General features: G+C 42.6%; 1 long non-coding RNA gene across 1 annotated transcript; it reads right to left on the bottom strand.

Annotated features, from left to right (window-relative positions):
* Positions 1-7,370: 7,370 nt before the first annotated feature.
* On the bottom strand, positions 7,371-12,080 carry LOC133399588 (uncharacterized). Its single transcript, XR_009768228.1, has 3 exons — positions 11,994-12,080; positions 11,787-11,846; positions 7,371-7,620 (listed from the first exon to the last, which is right to left on the bottom strand). It is a non-coding gene; the product is annotated as an uncharacterized LOC133399588 (long non-coding RNA).
* Positions 12,081-12,813: the final 733 nt, after the last annotated feature.

Raw genomic sequence — 12,813 nt, forward strand, 5'->3', positions numbered from 1 at the left:
TGTGCAATCATTCATTCATTCGCCCTGTGCATATGGTCATTAGTTCATTCAGTCAAATCATTCAAGTTCTACATTCATTCATCATTCTTGTGCATGTAATCATTCATTCATTTATTACTGGACATTAATTCATTTGACCCTCTGCTTGTGTTCATTCATCCTCTCATTCGTCTGTTTCTGCATCATTCATTCATGCTTTTGTATTCATCCACACATACATTATTAAATTATGAATGTTCATTTAGTAATTCATTGATTCATTCATCCATGTGTCCATTTTAGTGCACAGGCAGAAACTATTTCCATTTAAGTTATTCATGCACATTGTGATTGAAACCATCGGAAGAGGCCAATGCAAAAGGTGCCAACTCAGAGGTGAAAGGTGTCAGCAAAATGGGGCTTTTAGGGACAAAGTTTGTTGTTTTTTTCCCCTTGTCACTGTGTAATGTCAAGATGGGTGTCAGGAGTGTCACTTTGCATCATTCCCCCGGAGGGACACAAGGACACTGACTGTCACCAGTCAGCGATCGCCACACTCTTCATGGCCCTCCATTTATGCTTCACGCTACTATGGCTGTAATTCTCAACGTGGATGTCTCCAAGCAACGACAGTCAAAATGTGTGACTGGCCACGCACTGACAGCTGTGAACGCTCCCTGAGGAAGCACACTATATGGAAAGCGACAAATCTCTTACCACGCACTCCTCTATCACCTTTTTTTAAAATTTCGTTCTCAAGTAATACAACTCATTACATTTGATTACATTTTGAATTAATACATCAGAATCATCTTAATTTGCCAAGTATGTCCAAAAAACACACAAGGAATTTGTCTCCGGTAGTTGGAGCCGCTCTCGTTCGACAAAAGACAGAACACTTTTGAGACATAAAGACATTGACAAAAAACAGTCACTTTGCAATAGCGTTGCTAGTTATCTGGTAATGCCGGTACATTATTTATTTACTTTTATACAATTGTGCAAAAAGATGCAGAGTCCTCTAGCACTTAGAGCAGTGCGAATGACTAATATTGCAATAGTCCGGTGCAATGTGCATTGTGCAAAGGGCGCCGAGACTTCAAGGAATGTATGCAGTTTAAAGTGACGAGTAGTGTGATGATCTGGGACAATGTTGATTGTGCAAATGTTGCAGATACTCCTCAATCAGTGTGCAAATGGAGCAGATGCTAATCCGGCATGAGTGGCCAGTATTGGTCAACATAGACAGGACCCTCAGATAATTCCTCAAAAAGTGGATTAAAACCAACCCATAGAACATTATTTTGAAATTAACCACATACGTTCTTTACACAAATAATAAACTGATAACACAACAAAAAATGATGAAATAAAAGAAATAAAAAGTTTGTTACATTATATGTGTATAGAACGTGGAAGATATGATAGCATGTTGACCTAAAGACAAATGTGCACAATTTAGACAATAGCGCTTCATAATAAGGGTGCAGGCAGAGGCAGGCTTAAGCAAAGAGATGTGGAACGTGGGTTGAATTTTCAAGGACTGTGGAAGTTTCAATTGGACGGAAGTGGGATTGATGATTTTGGTAATGGGGAAAGGACCAATGAAACATGGAGTGAGCTTACGGGACTCTGTTTGAAGTGGGAGGAAAGCCAGACGGTTTGACCCACCTTGTATTTGGGCATAGGGGAGCAATGACGAGCTGCTTGTTACGTGCCGTGGACCGGGTCAACGCCGCCCGGACACTGCGGATGATACCCCGAGGATGAGCTGGCTGCTGCGCCTACCGCCTTGCAGAGCAGCCGCCTTGCAGAATTCCTTCCAGACCTGAGAAGAAAACTCGGGGACCTCGATCAGAGACAATGTCGATGGGTATACTATGGAGTTTAAACGCACGCAAGACAAGGTTAGCAGTTTCCAGGGAAGACGGGAGTTTGGGGAGGGGCACATAATGGACACATTTGGAGAATTGATCGATGATAGAAAGTGACTGTGTTACCTTCTGAGGGGGGCAGGCCGGTAATGAAGTCCACGGCGATGTGAGACCAAGGGCGGCTTGGAATCGGCAAGGGGCGCAACAGACCAGCTGGGGGCAGGTGTGACGACTTCCCTCAGGCGCAGACGGAGCAGGCCTGGACGAATTCACCGATGTCTTTGATGAGGCTGGGGCACCAGAAGTGCTGCTGGATGAACTGGGTAGTATGGGTGATGCCAGGGTGACAAGTGAGTTTAGAGTTGTGGGCCCACTGTAGGACTTCAGAACATGCGGAATCCGGTACAAACAGGTGGTTTGGAGGCCCGGTCTTGGGATCAGGTTGTTTCTTTTGAGCCTCCTTGACCACCTGGTCGATCTTCCACGTGGCAGCAGCGATGAAACAGGAGGAAGTAAGAATGGGTTCGGGTTCTGCTGAGCTGGGAGGTGGTGAGTGAATACGGGATAGGATAGGGCATCTGCCTTGGTGTTATGGTAACTGGGACGGAAGGAGAGACTGAAATTGAACCTGCTCAGGAATAGTGCCCACCGAGCTTGTCGGGGGTTGAGACGTTTAGCGGAACGGAGGTAAGCGAGGTTTTTGTGGTGGGTCCAAATGAGAAATGGTTGGTTCAGTCCCTTGCAGCCAGTGCCTCCATTCCTCCAGGGCCCACATTATGGCCAGCAGCTCTCGGTTGCCGACGTCATAATTCCTCTCTGCAGAGGATAGGCGTCGGGAAAACAAAGTACATGGGTGTTGTTTCTGAGTCGTGAGGTCCCGCTGCGAGAGGACGGCTCCAGCTCCGGAGTCCGAGGCGTCGACCTCCACTATGAACTCGTGGGAGGGGAGAGTGGTGTCTTTTATTTTTTTTATTTTTTTCCCCGCGAAGAACCACCTGCTGCTGTACTTTTAATAGTGAGGGTTGGAGTACATGACATGCATCTTATTGATCACACTGTTTTGCATCAGAAATGATAGCAAACTAAAGTTGACTTTGTCATCATCATTATATAACCTGCTCGGCATAAAAAGAGACAATTTTTCCAATTTTATTGGAGGCTATGTGAATACTTACAGTTACAGCTAGCCGATATAAGCTAGTAGGCTGCATACCTTTCGGTATCCTCGGGTTTCGACGTCACCACCACCTTTTCTCTCTCGCTCTCTCTCTCTCTCTCTCTCTCTCTCTCACTCACTCACTCACTCACTCACTCACACTTTACATTGTTCTAAAATGTTTTCGCCCTTATCCTTTGTCTGTGTATAGTGTTTTTTTTTTGTATTTCCAATCCCGGAACATCTTGTGTGACGCAGTGTTGCTGCTCAGCTGACTGCCAAACCATTGACAAGTCGATTGAGTCTACTGGCAGATTGGCACATGGTTAGAGAGAGCGGATCATAAGTGAGCTTTATTATCAGCGATTTGGCGGTGATTTTAAAATTGTAGCTAAAATTGCAACCATGGAAATTTCCAAAAGCAAATGTAATTTAGTTACACATTTTCTCCCAGTAATACTATATAATGGATTACAGTTAAGTAAATTTTGTAATTAAATTACATAATCTCGTGACATGTAATTCATTACTCCATAACACCGTTTATAATGATATTTATTACAAGAGCCTGTTGATCACTACTGGCGGCTTTAATTATATTTGATTTCATCTTCATATTGTATTCCAGTAATCAGTTGTCCAGGCCTTGCCACTAAAACTGTCCTTAAAACCTGATGTAATTATCTTTACGAGGGGTATGGTTTTCAAATCAAATTAAGTGTTGCCTTATGGCCGTGTGACAAAGTTAAAGAAAATACATTGTCTTGTATTATGGATTTCAAATTTTAAAATATAAATATTTCCTACTTTTCTGATGAAAAGCTTTTAACAACCCTGTTTGTGTGTGAAATATTCAATCTCAGGGAATGAATTATAGAGTTGCACAAACAATCTCCCAAATTGCTCTTTAAGAAGGAGCGCAAAAAAGAAAAATTTAAACCTCCTCTGCTGCCATCTGTTAGCGTGCACCCACACCCACTTTCCCTGCACCCTCTGCAATCTGCTCTTTCATTCACATACACACACACGGACAATACATTAGGTACGGTCCTGTTTTGTGCTCACATTTCTGTGTTTGCAGGTTATGTGGTGAGCAGCTGTAATTATTGTGTGTTTTTACACAGTACAATACTCAAGTGCAATATTTCTTCTGAAAAACATAAAAAAATTAATTGCTGTTGTTTGGGGGGGCTGGAACAGATTAATTGCATTATCTTTCATTTTAATGGGGAAAGATGGTTTGAGATATGAGTGTTTTGAGACAAGCGTCGTCACGGAACGACTTAAACTCGTATCTCAAGGCACCGCTGTATCTCTGGTAACATGCACGTGTTCATAACTCTGAGATCCAGCCAATCCTTGCCTCTGCTCATTTATTTAAACTAAAAAAATATTTGCAATATACTTCAGCTTTTAATTCCTTTGCCTCAAGTACTAATCAAATGGAATCGATAAATTATTTTCAGAATACCAAAATCAAGGCATTTCCATCAGTTTCCCCTGTGTTTGACCGTTGCCTCACCCAGACATTACTGAGCATTTACGTTTGCAAGTATAAAGCAAAGAAGGTGTTCCGGGGAGAGGTTTTGACAGCTTTATTCATTCTTCTTTGAGAGCTCTCGAGGGCAAAGCAGCCCTCGACTGATATGCATCGACGAGTTTCTCATATGCAAAGACGCTCGCGACGAGACCGCTTGGCAGGGGCTAGGAGGCATCGGCCCACCTTGCCAGAATCATTGACGCGGTGGGGGAGGGGTAGCCTGTCACTATTCATATGTGACCAGCACACAATGTGAACTCTTCCAGACAATTATGCGAAAACATCTTGTTTTGTCTGGCAATAGACCTTGAATGTTTGCCAGTTGAACAACTTGTTGCAATTTTCTGGGAAAAAAATAAGGCCCGGAAATTCAAATGAGAATCCATAACCTGATCATCTGTCTTAATGTAAACAGTACAGGATGAAGCAAGGCAAAATGGACTTGTTATTGGCCTTGATGTGTAATGTTTTTGTGTTTATGTATTTATAGTATCTATGGTATTGGTGAACCAGCCAAGACAATGTTCCATTTCGTACCAAGACACTAAAAATGATCTCACAATTTACTTTAAGACACATGGAAATACATTTATAGGCAGATAATAGTAGTCTCGGTTTGTTGTTTGGTTCTCACCCTTCTCTTTAAGGGGACATATTATGCAATTGCTAGTAAAAAAATAGTTGGGTCTATGGATTCGCCACACTAACTGACAAGTGTAATTTAGCGGCAGGGTGATGGATTGCTGCCTCCGCGAGTGAAAATACAATCTGTCTTAATGAGGTCCACTTTGCTGTTCACACTCAATTTTTTTTTTCAGAACAAAGTAGCTGTGGCCGGAGAGAAAATGTGCTACTGTTATTTACAGTATACTTGGTGTTTTTGACAAAAGCATATAATAGACATGTTAGGCACCTGTTTTTTAAATTGGGAAAAAAGTCCTGCAATTTTGTCATGAAATGACTGCTTCGATCACTCCTACTCCTAATTTCCAAAAACATACATGTTGGGTTCATGGAAGACTAAATTGTTTCCATGTTTGAATGTAAGTGTGAATGGCCGTTTGTCTGTACAGCATGTACCTCGCAATTGGCTAGTGACCAGTCCAGGGTGTACTCCACTTCTCGTGTACCCCACTTCTTCCCCAAAGTCAACCGAGACAGGCTCTAGCTCACCCGTGAACATATAACAGGCAATCCGTACAGAAACGGACGGGATGGATGGACATATCTATTTGAGGAAATAAGGTATTTGCATGATTTCTTATGGCTGGGGGGGGGGGGGGGAATGATTGAAATGCAAAGTGATTGATGGCTTGTTTGTATCTTTTTCTCGTTGGCACTCTTCACGGTTTCGCTTATGTTTCTCTCGGTGGCCTCTTACCTCTCTTTCCCCTCGCTCTTCTCATTTGTTTGGCTTTGATGCAGCGGCATTAGTATTCCCCGTGTGCTTATTGACGAGTGGCGAGAGGCGCGGGCGGGGGGCGGGGGGTTGTGCAATTTGTAAAGCATATAAACTGGAAATGGAAAGTTGATGTACGCCTTAGCTCCGCGGCCGTGTTCAAATCACAGGATCCGAGGGGCTCGTATCGTGACACCTTCTCACGCCTCGCGGTCATTAGATGCCAGGTTTGATTTGGGGAAAATACAGGCTATTGTCAGCAGAAGCATTTAATATTGATGACAGGGCACAGGCCCCTGAGGTGGTGAGTCAATATCCGCTTGTGAGCCTGTGTCAGGACATGTGGATGTTCCCTTTTTGCTTTTTAGCCTTGCTTTCTACGTCTTCTCTGTCCACGTCCGAGCCTTAAAAATGCCCTTTTACTAAAAATCACAGACAACGGGTGGAGTACAGTTGAGTCCAGTCTGGCTCAATCTGTGTCATACCCCCAAGGCTGGCCTGACCTTCCCTTAGATCAGACGATGCCTCTGAGGAAGACCTGATACTCCCCTGGTTTGGACTTAAAGACACGTTATAAAGTACAAGTTGGCCTCCAAAACAAGTCACAGATGCACTAGCCGAAGCGTACACTGGCTCCCAACATGCAAACACAGCCTATAGTCAGCATTTACAATTATTTTGTTTGATCTCTTTTCTGATTATTACTTGACTAATCAACTAAGTCTATTGCTGCTTGATGGAAAAACATTGTCAGCTTTAGTGAGTTAGGGCTTAGGGGTTAGACTAGAGTTAGTGGCTAGGGTAAATTGGTTAGGATTAGAGAGAGTGAATAAGGGTTAAGATTATGGGTTTGGAGTTTTGCTTTATGTTATTGGGTTTGGGGGTTAGGGTTTTGGTAGAATTAGGATTAGTGGATTGGAATATGGTTAAATTAGGGCAGGTTTATGTTTAGGGTTATGTTCAGGTTTTAGGTTTAGGGTTAAAAACAAGCCCGCTTTGTAAGGATTTTTACTTTTTCACACAGGGTTAAGTCTACAGGCTTTGGATTTATGCGGCAGCGACTGATACAAATTTAAAATTTGTTTCTTTTTAATTTTTTCAAATTATTCCTTCAAATGTTGCAGGGTTGTTAACAACACGAATCTCTGTGGCATGTCATATTATTACATTAGAATTTTCACTTTTCAGGCACTTACAAAGTGCCAAAAGTTCAGTTGGTTTGGTCTTTTTGAATTGGTGGACCAACACAACAACTTTGTTAAGTCCACCGATGCAGAATGATGCGAGGGGAAACATCTATTAGTACTGCAACCTTCCTGCTAAACCTTGAATCACTCCATTGGTTTACACAAGAATGGCCTGTTGGATTATTTTGCCGATCTCCAAAGCGCTAACGGGATTCCTTCAATAATAAATGTCTAGTGTGCTTAGAAGCTCCTTACTGTTCCCGGTGCGGCGCATAAAAATTCTGCGCCTCGTTTTTGATTTTTAAAGCTCTTTGTCACTCTATTATCCTGTCTTTCTTACCAGTTGAGTTGTGCTTAAAGTTCTGTTTTGGAATCGTATTTGTAGACTTGAAAATGTTTTTTTTTCTGTCCATTGATTTTCATGCTGGTGCAAGACAACGTGGGATGAATGGTTGATGTCGTCGTCCAAATCAGCATTCACATCACTGTGACAACACCAAGCAAACATAGAAGTTATGAAAAAAATATCAATGAATATCCAAATATTGTCAAAACAAGTTTTAGAAAAACATATTTTAAAGTTCAAAGATCCTCATTTCAGTACAGAAAATTAATGGAAGATTATCAATCACCAATTGAGTTCTGTTAGTTTAGTTTTCTTTTCTTTTTTTTGTTAGGGTTAAACAAATTTTAGGGCTAATTTTAGGCCAAATAATCATAATTTGGGGCGTTCCCATATTAAGGAGTTCATGGCTGACAAGAACTGTCTCTGTAGTGCCCCGTAGATTTATTATTTTATTTTGGGGAAAATGCAGCCCCCGAAGCCTGTTTAACTTAGCAACGTGGAATTTAAATCATGAGTTGATCCACAAAAAAAGTCTCAAGAACCCAGGGCTGAAAAGACACAGGAAGTATGCCATTTAGTTCCAAGCAGCCATTGAAGAGTCATTTGGGAAATTTTGGGTTCAAAAGCTGTCATGCCCGAGAGATTTTCTCCAATAGCCACCAAGTTTTAAAGCACCTATATACTATATTTGACTCTGTTATCTTATTTTAATGTCATTTATGTGCTATACATTATGTGGACATTGTAAATAAGAGCCCCAACTTTGCTGTATGCCGCAGAGCACTTGCTCTCATGTCTTTCAGCATGTACTACAGTATTATATATTTATTTTCTCATCTGCAACTGAATTTTACAGTAAGGAACTTGGTGATCTAACATTTCAAGTCACACGTCTCTGTATCCAAGGAACGCTGAGCATACATTCTCCATGCGACGGAACCACTTCATCTTCAACTGCACTCTACAGCAAGTTAGCATACCTTTACTTTTATCACACCTTGTTGTTTACTCTCAGAAGCAAGTCTATTTGTTTGCTTCCTTGTGACATTTCGACTGAGAATACAAACCCAATCACGCAGAATTTTGTTTTAGTGCAACATACCGTATGTTCACAGTGTGATTCTTTTTTTGTAGCTATTGCAAACGAGTCTCACTTGAGTAATCTGCTGCTGTGCGGTTGCCCATGAGGGTATGTGTGTTTTTATGAGATTTAGTATTGATCCGACGCCAAGTCAGAATTTGAATAATCTTTATTTATCTGAATCAAAATCATCCTTATTTTAATGCAGCCCCATGGGGGGCACAAGCCAATGCAAACTGTAGGCCGGTCCCAAGCCTGGATAAATGCAGAGGGTTGCGTCAGGAAGGGCATCCGGCTTAAAACTTTGCCAAACAAATATGAGCGCTCATCCAAAAAATGTCATACCGGATCGGTCGTGGCCCGGGTTAAAAGAAGAGTTGGCTAAGAATGTCTTGGAGGTGAAAAGAGTATCAGATCGAGTGATGAGGCTGAAACTTTAAATCGAGGGTGTTATGTATAATGTGATTAGTGGCTATGCCCCACAGGTAGGATGTGACCTAGAGGTGAAAGAGTAAAATCTGGAAGGAGCTAGACAAAGTAGTTCGTAGTTCTGAGCATCCCAGACAGAGTCTCGATTGGTGCAGATTGTAATGGACATGTTGGTGAAGGAAATAGGGGTGATGAAGAAGTGATGGTAAGTACGGCATCCAGAAAAGGAACTTGGAGGGACAAATGGTGGTAGACTTTGCAAAAAGGATGCAAAGGGCTGTAGTGAACACCTGTTTCCAGAAGAGGCAGGAACATAGGGTGACCTACAAGAGCGGAGGTAGAAGCATGCAGACGATTTAATCTGAAGGAGGTTACCAACTGTAAGGTAGTAGTACGGGAGAGTGTGGCTAGACAGCATAGGATGGTGGTGTGTAAGATGACTCTGGTGGTGGGGAGGAAGATTAGGAAGACAAAGGTAGAGCAGAGACCATGTGGTGGAAGCTGAGACAGGACGAGTGTTGTGCAGTTTTTCGGGAAGAGGTGAGACAGGCTCTCGGTGGACAGGAGGAGCCTCCAGAAGACTGGACCACTGCAGCCAAGGTGATCAGAGAGGCGGGCAGGAGAGTACTTGGTGTATCTTCTGGCAGGAAAGGAGAGGAGGAGACTTGGTGGTGACGGAATGAATTTAAGGTGGAGGTGGGACTGCAGCAGGGATCAGCCCTGAGCCCCTTCTTGTTTGCAGTGGTGATGGATAGGCTGACAGATGAGGTTAGACTCCCCGTTGACCATGATGTTTGCAGATGACATTGTGATCTGCAGGGAGCAGGTGGAGGAACACTTAGAAAGATGGAGGCATGCACTGAAAAGCAAAGGAATGAAGATTCACTGCAGTAAATCAGAATATATGTGCATGAATGAGAGGGGTGGTGGGGGAAGAGGGAGGCTACAGGGAGAAGAGATGGCAAGGGTGGAGGACTTTAAATATTTGGGGTCCACCGTCCAGAGCAATGGTGAGTGTGGTCAGGAAGTGAAGGAACGGGTCCAAGCTGGTTGGAACGTGTGGAGGAAGATGTCAGGTGTGTTATGTGACAGAAGAGTCTCTGCTAGGATGAAGGCCAAAGTTAATAAAACAGTGTAAATCCATTGACAGATGGCAGGCGAGACGCTGAGCTGGAGAAGCTTGGAGGAGAGGAGTTCGGTGATGATGGTGTTGAACGCAGAGCTGAAGTCCACAAACAGGATCCTACTTGGCAAATAAAGATGATTCTGATTCTGAAATCTATTTCATCCTATATTCAGTTGAATGCACTACTGTACGAAGACAAGATATTTCATGTTCAAACTGATGAAAGTTATTCCAGTCATCCATTTTCTTTACCACTTATCCTCACTAATGTCGCGGGCTGCCGGAGCCTATCCCAGATATCTTCGGGCGGGAGGCGGGTACACCCTGAACCGGCCGCCAGCCAATCACAGGGCACATATAAACAAACAACCATTCGCACTCACATTCACACCTCGGGGCAATTTAGAGTCTTCAATCAACCTACCACGGATGTTTTTGGGATGTGGGATGCAAACTCCACTCCACACAGAGTGAGTGCAGCTGGACAAAGCTGTGTGAGAATGTTGTGGGAATGAGAGGGGTGCGTTTCTTTTTCACTCTCTCTCTCTTTTCTTCACTCTGTGTCTCACTTATAATCAAGGTGATGTTTTGGTCGGGCTTCAGTAAGGGGTAACAACTCATGACGACTAGTACCTTTTCCTCTCTTTGCAAAGATTTATTTCTTATTTATTTATTTTATTTTTAAATATTTTATTTATTTTAAACCCACAAAGACAAGATTCCTTCTTTACTTATTCTGTCAGAAAAAGATTTGCCAAAACATGTCCACGGCTTGCATAACTTGCACATCTTTGAAGGCACCATTAATGCGGAAAGGTAAATACAGGTTTTGGAGCAACAAATGCTGCCATACAAGCAATGCCTTTTTTTAGGGACGTCCCGGCTTATCGCAGCAAGACAATCTCTAACCACATTCGGAAGGTGTTACAAGAGCGTGGCTTTGTAGTAAAAGTGTGTGAGTACTAGACTGGCCTGCCAGAGGTCCAGACCTGCCTCCCGTTGAAAATGTGTAGCGCATTATGCAGCGCAAAATATGACAACGGAGACCCGGGACTGTTGAGCAACTGAAGTTGTACTTGTACATCAAGCAAGAATGGGAAAGAATTCCACCTACAAAGCAACAATTAGTGTCCTCGCTCACTTCCCAAATGCTTAATGTTGTGAAAAGGAAAGGTTATGCAACACAGTGGTAAACATGCCCCTGTCCCAGCTTTTTCGGACTGTGTTGCAGGCATCAAATTCAAATTGGGTGAATATTTGTAAAAGTCTAAGTTTGCACGTCTTTGTAGTGCTTTCAATTGAATATATGTTGGAAAGGATTTGCAAATTGTTGTAATTGTTTTAATTTAAGTTTTACCCAACGTCCCAACTTCATTGGAATTGGGGTTTGTACAAGGAATAAAGATTCGATTCTGATTAAGAAGTCATTCATGACCGTCAATCCGAATCGGGATTTTGAGGGTGAGTCCGAACCCTGGTACCTTGCCTTTAGTTTTGGATGTGAGTACTGCACATGCACAATATAAATTATCAATATGGTGGGCTGACTTAAGTACTGCATCTGCAAAACAGAAACGGACTGTACTTTAAAGGAAAAAATGGGTAACCAAAAAAATATGTGTACAGGTTGGCATGTCTCCATTGTTAGGCTGTTGCTAAACGTAATTACCTGCTCACCCAATTACCAGCAGTTGGCTTGAGGCTAAAGCTATGGCAGCCAGGATGAGATCTAAAACATAAAACAAGATGAAAATACAATATGTTTCCGATTGAAACATCAAAAGCAAAAGATAGTCAGGATAATTAGCTCGGAACAGCGATGGCACTTATACCGAGATGAACAAAAAGGAACATGATCGGCTTTCATATTTCTTACTCTTTGTGCTGCTTTTGAAGGAGCGAGCTGCGCATCTTGTCTGACAAGCAGGCTGTTTTTCTTCCTCCCTATCGGAGGAACCAGACCTTTCTTCTCCTTTTACACACACACACACAAACACGCACATACACACACACCGAGGGTGGCAGGGAAAGGGGGGAATTTTTAAATAAAAGACATTAAAGGAAACTCCAGCGGGACGGACTAATATTAGTTTAAAGGCGAATGTGCGCCTGTGTGGGAACGCTATCTCTCACTTTATCGCGCTCCCCCCTTCCTGTGAAGGCACTATCACCCGCCCGAGACTGATAACTTTTCAGTCTGCACTGCCGCTATCAGCGTGCGTGTGTGTGTGTGTGTGTGTGTGTGTATGAATGCACACAGTCAAGCTGAAGTGACTCCCTAATAAATCTGATCTGCGTTTGATCAACAGTGGGTATATCAACTGGACAGACACACAAACACACACACACACACGCACACACACGTGCACAATAGTGGTGGGCACGTTGATCCAAATAGCGATAATATTGATTCCACCATTGCTTTTGATATCAGTGGTGTGTGACACTGCGAACATTTGGTATCGATCTAATAATAGTATTCTCAATGCAGATACCGATACTTTTTGATATTTACATCATCAAATTACTTTTCATGACCTTTAAGTGTTTTCATTTTCTGGAGCACCAAATGGAGGCAGATAATACAACAATGCTCACAGGCATATTTTCTTATTCCTTTGCAAAAAAATGACTAATATTACTTCATCATACTGAGGAGCTGTGACCGTCTCCATGCAAATCTGTATTTCTGTATT

This window comes from Phycodurus eques, chromosome 3 (genome assembly GCF_024500275.1).
Source record: "Phycodurus eques isolate BA_2022a chromosome 3, UOR_Pequ_1.1, whole genome shotgun sequence".
NCBI classification, from domain to species: Eukaryota; Metazoa; Chordata; class Actinopteri; order Syngnathiformes; family Syngnathidae; genus Phycodurus; species Phycodurus eques.